The 8908-nt window shown below is 33.5% G+C and overlaps 1 long non-coding RNA gene across 1 annotated transcript; it reads left to right on the plus strand.

Moving 5' to 3' along the window:
- The first annotated feature begins 216 nt into the window (after positions 1-216).
- LOC139039990 (uncharacterized) lies at positions 217-7156 on the plus strand. Its single transcript, XR_011493523.1, has 3 exons — positions 217-344; positions 6036-6179; positions 7084-7156. It is a non-coding gene; the product is annotated as an uncharacterized lncRNA (long non-coding RNA).
- Positions 7157-8908: the final 1752 nt, after the last annotated feature.

Raw genomic sequence — 8908 nt, forward strand, 5'->3', positions numbered from 1 at the left:
AAAACATTTATTTCTAGAAATTAGGTTGTGAAGGAAAGGAAAAGGAAAAAGCAGTAGTTAGAGGGGAATATAGGCTCAAGGGAAGGTGTTTTGGAAAACTAGAATTTGGGTAGATAGAGAAGAGAATAGCATCCTGGACAAAAGTGTATAGAGGGAGGAAATCTTAAGATGCTTTAAGGGGGCAGTAAGTGAACCACATTTAGCTCACTGTGGAAGTCCTTTATGTTTCTTGAATTTATTAATTTATCTTTGTACTGTTTTTGTCTTTACAGAGAAGGGAAATGTTTCCCTAAAGAGTGCCCTTTTAGCGTTGAAGAGCAATAAGCGTTTTCAAGATTTTAGAGGTGAGAATAATTGGAAGTTTTATACACATTTAGAATATAGAAAATATTTACCATAAATTAAAAGTGATGGGCCACTTACATAAAAATATAACTAATGTGCTACTAGATTAAATGAGTAGTGTACATTTAGTATTTCAGGAGTTTAGATGAAGGAGAGCTCACTATGTTCACTTAAGTCTAGTTTTTAACATTACTTATAAGTTCATAATTGAAGCAAATAAGATGTCTTCAAGAAGGATGCCAAACTATGTGACCTTAAAAATGTTTTAATTAGTAAAGTTAAGGTTTTGGGTTAGATAATACGTTCACACAGATCATAAATAAAAACGTGTTTATGTGAAAATCTCCCTCCTCCCTGGTCTTCTATTCATCCAGTTCCCACCACTTTCCTCCAAATAACTAACCACTGTATTTAGAAACTAAAGAAACTTATGTAGGTAGTAGTTAGAGATTTTTATGAACATTCAAGAAAATATGAATATGTATATTCTCCCTCCATACACTTTTTACATAAGTGGAAGCATAATGTATGCATTGTTTCTGTATCCTTGATCTTTTCTTCATTTAACAATATATTTTGGATATTTGTTCATATCAGAACATAAAGAGCTTTCTTATTCCTTTTTACAGTTGCATAGAGAATATGTGAATTCTCTTACTTGAATCTTTGTTTTTTTTATTTTGGCACCAAGAAATATTTTGTGGCATTGTGTGATGGCTGCCCTCTATGAAATATCTCCCTAACTTTTGAGTATAATTTTGAAAAGTTGTAATTCACTTTAGAAATGAGTTAACAGCCTAATGTTTCATGACCTTAACAAAACTTTTCTCCAACTTTTATTTTCAGTATAAAAAGTACCTTAGGGGAAAAAATGTGTATAGTTTTATTTCACGGTTTCTATAGATGTATCTTATTTGTTTGGTTTTAAACAACATCATAATACTTGACTGGAAAATAATAATACATTTGTATAGTGTTTGATTCACCAAGTACTTTTACATAATTTGGTTCACATCATTTTTTCTTTATGATTACTCTGTTAAGTAGGTGTCTTATAATAAAGAATGAGAAAAATGAAGCTCAAAAAGATTGTACCTTACTTAGGAGCCCACAGCAAGCAAGTATTGGACTCCAAGTGCAGAGATTTTTTTTTTAGTGTATTATGATTTAATGGTTTAGTTTAAAGATTAATTTTATACTATAACTTACAGGTAAATATTATCACAATCACACATAATGCACATATATTGGACACAAAAATATTCATGACACAAAGTTAGGCCATGAGAATCTTAAAGTCTAGATGAAAATATAGGCTATTTACATAAAAATATAACTAATATACTACAAGATCAAATGAATGATACATATTTATAAGGAATTCAAGTGAAGGTGAAATTCCTATGAAAAAATGGAGGAAGGCTTTGAAAGAATGGTAGCATTTAGGTAGGGAGAGGAAAGGCAAGAAAACATTGAGACTGAGAGATTGGAAGGGAAGAAAAGATCGGAGAGGCAGTCAGGATTTGAAACATGAGGAACAAGAGATAATTGGTGGGTCTAGATTGGAGGGGATATTAAATGTTAGGCTCAAAACAGATAGGTCTCAATATGTTTTTTGGGCAAGAGAGTGTTAGGTGCTAAGCTCTAAAGATTGATTTAACAGTGGATTGGATTGAGGAGACACTAGAAGCAGGAAGACCATTTATTCAGTTCATTCATTCAAGAAGTGAGTTTCATTGTTCTGGTAAGCAAGATAGGTAAATATGTGGTCTCTGACCCCAGAGATCTTAGTGAAAAAAGACAGATGAACAAACAAATAACTACAAATTGTGCTAAGTGTTAAGGAGAAACTGTGCAAGGATGAGGTAGAGAATTAAGGTGCAGTGACTTAATTTAGATAGGATGGCCAGGGAAGCATGCTCTGAGTTGTGACATTTAGGCTGAAACCTAAAGGATGAGAAGAAATCAGCTACTAGAAGAGTTGGAAGAAGAGTCTTCCACAGAGAAGGAAGAGGCTGTGAACGGTCTTAGGGTAGGAAATAATGTATTTGTTTAAGAAACTGAAAGACCACTGTGGCTGGAGTCTAGTGAGAAAAGGAGAAGCTGGCAAAAGACAATGCTGGAGTGACAGGCATGGACCAGATTATTCAAGGTCTTAATAAAAGTAAAGGTAAAGAATTTGAATCTAATTCAAAGTATAATGGAAGTACAATGGAGTGACATGATCAATTTTAAGTTACTCTATCTGCTGTGTGAAATTGGATTGAGAGAGGGAAAGAGTGGTTTTTAATAGTATTTAGAAAATTTTGGAAATACTCTAGGCTTGAGGAGATGAAGATCTGGACAACGGTAGTAAGTATGGGACTTGTAAGAAAAATATGAATGAGAGAGATGCTAAAAAGGGGAAAAAACTGGTCATGGTGACTGAGGTTAGAGAGAAACAGAAATTAAAGATTGAAAGGTTACAGTTTCCAAGTAAGGTGAATGAAGGAATGAATCCAGTTTGAAACATATTTATTTCAAGTTTGTACCAATGATGGTACCTCAGAGAATATACAGAAAATAGAAATTTGGGAGAGTTGGAGATGTAATTTGGCCACACAATTACCTCATGGAGGTAAACAGTTGCAAAAAAGTCAGGATAAATAAATCTCGGCGACAGTACAGAGAGGAAAAAGCAAAGACCAAAGCCTTCTAGCCTAGATTCTTAATCTGTTTAGTCAATTTCATCACTTTGATTGTTTTATTAATCTTTGAGTTAACTCTAATCTCCTTAAGGTAAAGTGAGAAGGATTGTGCATGGTATAAGTCACTTGCCTATGGACATGGAACATGTGCAGCCAGAATTTAAACCAGGTCTTTAAATGTCAAAGTTTGAGCTCTTTCCACTGGAAGCAGTTAGAGATATGAATCAAAATTTGGTTGAGACTTCAGGAATAGAAACATTTGAAAGTCATTGTCATAAGCTGATAGCTGAAAAATGTTTAAATAAATGGAGAACATATCATTTTATGGAATAAGTTTCACATATTATACTGAAGTCACTTCTCTTTAAATTATTTATAAATGTAATACAATTCCTAAAGAGTTGTTTTGTGGGGGGAAATGTTTGAGGGGAGGATTGACAGTATGATTTTAAAGCTCTTCCAGAAAATAATAAGAGGAGAATAGAGAATTTGGAGTTGGAAAAGATGTGATGAAATGACTGTTTTTCTTTTCACTGTGGGTATATGTGTAAATTGAGACAATCCTTCTGGGGATTTGAGATTGCATTTCAAAGGCCTTAAAAGTATGCATCCCATTTGACATTAGAAATTTATTTTAAGAAAAAAAATTAGTGAAAAGATGTATGCCTAAAAAGACTCATCATAAGGATCCCATTAATGATAGCAATTGAGTTTTGGTTTAGAAAGATAGGATATAGCCATGCAGTGGAATACTATACAGTCACTAGAAATGATACTTGTAGAATAATATGTTGACAAGGGAAAATGTTCAGGATAATTTGCTAAGTGAAACAAAGCTTGCTATTAAAGAGAATTAAGACTAAACTCCATTAAAATGTAAAAATGTTGGAAAGACACATACCAAAAATGCTGTCAGGGATTATCTTTGGGTGATGGAGTTTTGAGTGTTTTCTCTCCTTTTTTTCTTTTATGTGCTTTCTATGATTTCAGCATTAAGCTCACAGCGTGTACTAATTCTGTAATTGGAGGGAAGAAGTTTAATTAAGAAATAAGGGTGGATAGTCAGCTACCCAAATTGTCCAGGGGACAGTGAAGGCTGAGATTATTGGATTTGGGAAAGAAGGAAGTTGAGAGGTTATTTGCTATTATTTGTAATACCAAAAGCATTGTACTCTGAATCAGAATGTTTCAGCTGTAGCCTGATATTTTCCTGATTATGATCATGGGCAAGTCACTTAATCTAACTGTAAAATATATGTATGTCTAGCTCTAGATAATAGTACCTGTCCTATGTATTTCGCAGGATTTTTTTGTGGAGATCAAATGAACACACGTAAGAGTACTTCATAAATTATAAAAGACTAGTCAAATATAAAGTAGTTTCATTCCAGGAGAGTTGTAGGGGTTTAAAAAATAGAGATTGGGTGATGAAATAGGGGCAACTAATATAGACCACTCATTTGAGAAGCTCAGTAGTAAAGAATGGAGGGAAACAGAATAGTAGGTAGACTTGACAATAGTGTGGAGGAATGGAAACAATAAGGGAACAAAAGAGGAAAAAGGCTGAACAGTCCGTAATTGAGTAACAGATATTTAGTTAGTACATTTGTTGTGCACAGTAGAGATTGTGAAAGCATTATAATATAGCACAAGGTTCTTTTTCGTAAGGTGCTTATAGTGAAACTGGAGAAAAAAGACTTACGTTTAGAAAATAGTATACATACCAGATCATATGGCACCAGCTATAAGACCTACAGTTATTAAGGTATAATGAGAATATACCTTATATATATAATGATATTATACCATTATTATATATAATGGTATATCAGAATGAACTATGATAATCTGGGGAAGCTTGAAGGAGCAGGTGGACTTTGAACTGACTGCTGGATTGAGGATAAGGTAGGGAGAGGATTTAGATATACTTTCTAGATGAGAAGACCAGCATGCCCGAAGGACATATGTGAGAATAAATCTGATGTCTGTGGGGAATAGTTAAGTGGAAAGGGTTCATGTTGCAGAATAGATTTGGGAACGCCCAAATTTGGAATGATAAAATACCTCCTTTATAACATTGCAAATTACAGTATGGCTGAGTTTAGGTTATTCTCCAAATACATAATGGAATTACTAAATACCCTATAGCTACCATGTTTCTAGATGTCTTTTTCTAGGCATAAAACTTTTACCTGAATACAAAAGCTGCGTCAGCATACTTTGTACCTAGGAAGTTCAGTCATCATAGTAAGAGGTTATAAATCCAGGTCCCAAAGTACTACATCCAGATTGACCATATTATTATATGATAAATATGGCTTTTCCCTAGATAGAATAAATAACTGCTTCTATAAAGTGATATGATGTATGGTTAATCTCTCTAAAAGAAAATTTCTCTAAGATCTTTCACAGCATCATAAATTCCAACCATTAAGACATTTTTTTGTACCAAGGTATTACCTATATTAGGCCACTATTAAAGTGTTTGTTATTAAATACAACGGAGACTGACATGGGAATAAAACTCTCCCTTACACTAGCATTAGTTTCCAATTATTTTTTAAAAAACCAATTCTATTAGCAGATTAATTAGCTGTTACCACGTACACCAATGTTCTCAGTCCTAAGTAAAAGAGAGTCAGTATAAGATGATTTAAATTTTAGTGAAGGATTGGGAAGAGACAAATTGAGGTGGCACTAACTAGGAAGCAGTGGAGAGAACACTGGACACATGAGGAAAGGATATCGGAAGCATGGGAAGCAGAGATGGATGGATAGAGGTAGAAAGATATCAAAGTTGAATTCCTCCTATGAGTTTGCCTTATAATTGGTTGTCTGCTTTATATGTATATGTGAAATGAGAGTTAAATATGTACATCAAGAGAAAAGGTGAACGCTGTATCATTTTTAAAGAAAAAATGCTAGGTATCTATACTAGTTTTTTGAATTATAGTTTAATTATTTTGATTATGTATCTAAACTGAAAATATTTTCTCTTGATAGAGGTTAGTGAACTTGCAAAGGCCTTAGACAAAGTCACCCATGAAAAAATTGATGTTGATGATGTAAAAGCTGTATTGCAAGGCCTGGGGATTTATTTTCCAGAGGAAGAATTACAGGAGGTGCTCACATCCATTTCTGTTGATGGTATTTCCTTTTCTGAGTCATTTATTACATATAAAACTTGTGTTTACTTTCATTCGTAAATCCACAGAGCTGAGTGATTAGGAATCAAATGTAATGAGTTTAACAACATTAGATTTTCTTTATTAGGCTTGAGTAAGAATTTGTTTTGGATTATCCTTATATTGAGTTATCCTAAGGAAGTATTATCTTCCTCTCTTCTTCCCATTTTGCCTCCTGAGGTTTGAATCATGGGTTCTTATTGATCAGGAGCTGTGAAGCTGTCTCAAGCCTATGAAACAAAAGCCTAAGCCTTAGTATGGTGATTCACACTACCAGTTTAATTTCCTCACAGTCCTCAAAGGGCTACACTGATGTTTTTGGAATCCTACCAGTGGGATGTTTAGCTTACTTGCAGAGCCTTGTGGTGGTCTTTTTCTTCTTAAGTTACAAGTATGACTGATAGAAAGCAAAAGATCGCACGTTTCCTTTATTAATATATCTTTGTTTATAAGTATATACAGTCTTCTTTAGATAGTATGGTTGAGTTTGGTTTATGGCACTTATCTTCTAGTGGATAAATTGTCTTCCATGAAAACGTAGGTAGTTATAGTAGGACTTGTAATGCTGAAAAATTAAAAGAATATCATATCAGAGAGAAAACATACCAAAACAATGGTCCCAGCTGGTTAAGGTATGTGTAAAATACGTAAAATACTCATTGGCTTTACAATGAAAAAGACCACCAGGGTCATCATAATCATATTCTTTTTCATAGTTAGTCTGAGAGGTGTTTAGGAGAATCAAAGTTAGAAAAACATAGGACTAACATTGGTTTTGAAAGTTTAGTAGGCATGCATATTTTCTGACCTCATTCTTTTGTATCTTTGGACCAAAGGCCATTCATTCCTTTATGTTTCATTTTCAGATGAAGGGAAAGTGGACTTGAAAGATTGCCTGACTAGGTTGATGCAAACGCCATATTTTACAAAAGGTTCAAGTGAGTCAGAAGTTTTTAACAATAAAAATTTTGAGTCGAATTGTTTAGTTTTGATTGTATTCATTTGTGCAGTTTTCTAATGCTGTAAACCACATCATATGTATAACAAATCTACTTTGGATGAGGAATCAATAGGGGATCCTAGCCCTGACCTTTTCTTGACTTATATTTTCTAGATTATAGTATGTTTTTCCATCACTCAAAAAGGGGTAAATATACAAAATCTATCTGGATGATTCATTCTAGTATCCAAGTTTGTGATCCAAGATGGCTGCCATCAGTTGGCCATGTCTTGGTCATTTTACTGAAATCCTGTGGGAATAAGAACAGTGTTCCTTCCTCTTTTTCTATTTTATTATCCCTTTATTAAAATGTGATTTTATCATTTTTATCATGAGAAAATTAACTATTAAAACATATAGGAACATGTTGAAACATGTAGACTTCCTCTGTGGTATTCTTCCCATTACTCTACTACCTTAGCCATGAGACATTGGATGTAATCTAGTTTTAATGTCTTCAGTTAACTGGCATCTTCATCTGCTAGAGAAGCCTGTGGAACTACTGGGTTTTCTTGAAGTTTAGGCTAAATGAGCCTAGGTTAGTAAATTCACAACTATTTTCAATTCCCTCAGTCTCCTTGGAGCAGCCCATATTCTTGAGATTAATTGAAATGGCTTAATTTCTTCTAGACTCTTTCCAAAACTGAAACTGAACTAAATTCAAAAGGCTTAATTTAGGTAGGTACAAAATGAAGTTGTTCTCTAGAGCCTGGGTGTTTAGGATGTGGCCAAAATGGTATGTTTTTTCAATTGACAAACTATTTTGTCCTTAATCCTTTGTTTTCTAAATAAGGCCTATAAAAACTCTCCTAGATAATGTGGTTTATAAGCAAATCTGTTACAGGGTTAATGTTTATGATATGATAGTGTTTATCATAATACAAAATTTAAAGATTTTTTCTTACTTGAATGAATAATTTATACGTGATGCTTTCAAAAATAAATAATACCTTTTTGTGGTATTGATATAGCAGTGCCAATCTCTCCATTATTTGGGGTCATTTTTATGTGTGTGTGTTGGTACATACAAGTATCCGATGAATGAAGAAAAATTGAGAATAGTCACATCGATCTATGACCAGTTATCCAATGTTTGACAAGAGAATTACTTTTACAATTAGTTAACGTAGCTTTAGTGGAATTTCCAGCTTCAGATATGATAAAGAGAAGTATAAGCAGATGTTCTGAGATTTCTTTTTATGTAATCATTCTTAAATCTCAAGTATAAATATCTGCAATGACTTGGTTAGCATCATGGTTAAATATTCTGCCTATGAAATCAGACACCCTGGGCTTAAAAATTGACTTCACATTTAGTAGCTGTGTATGCTTAGACAGAATAGCCTCTCTAAGGCTAGGTTTCCTTATCTGTTAAATAAGGGAAATATTGGTACCAACCTCACAGAATTTTTGTGGGATTAAATGAGATGGCGTATGTAAAGCACTTGGCATAGTGCCTAGCAAGCTCAGACTGAATACTCAATAAGTGGTAATAGTAGTAGTTGTTATAGTTATTATTATTATTGTTCAGGACCTACTATTGATATTTGAGTGTTTTTTAAATCTTCATACATTGTATATTTTTTTGAATATAGAAATAGACAACCTCTTGAAAGTTCTGGTCTCCATTAGGAAAAATGTGGCCAATCCTGATGACCTAGGCTCCATGATGAAAAGTATAGGAGTTCCAT

Source organism: Equus asinus, chromosome 13 (genome assembly GCF_041296235.1).
Source record: "Equus asinus isolate D_3611 breed Donkey chromosome 13, EquAss-T2T_v2, whole genome shotgun sequence".
Lineage (NCBI taxonomy): Eukaryota > Metazoa > Chordata > Mammalia > Perissodactyla > Equidae > Equus > Equus asinus.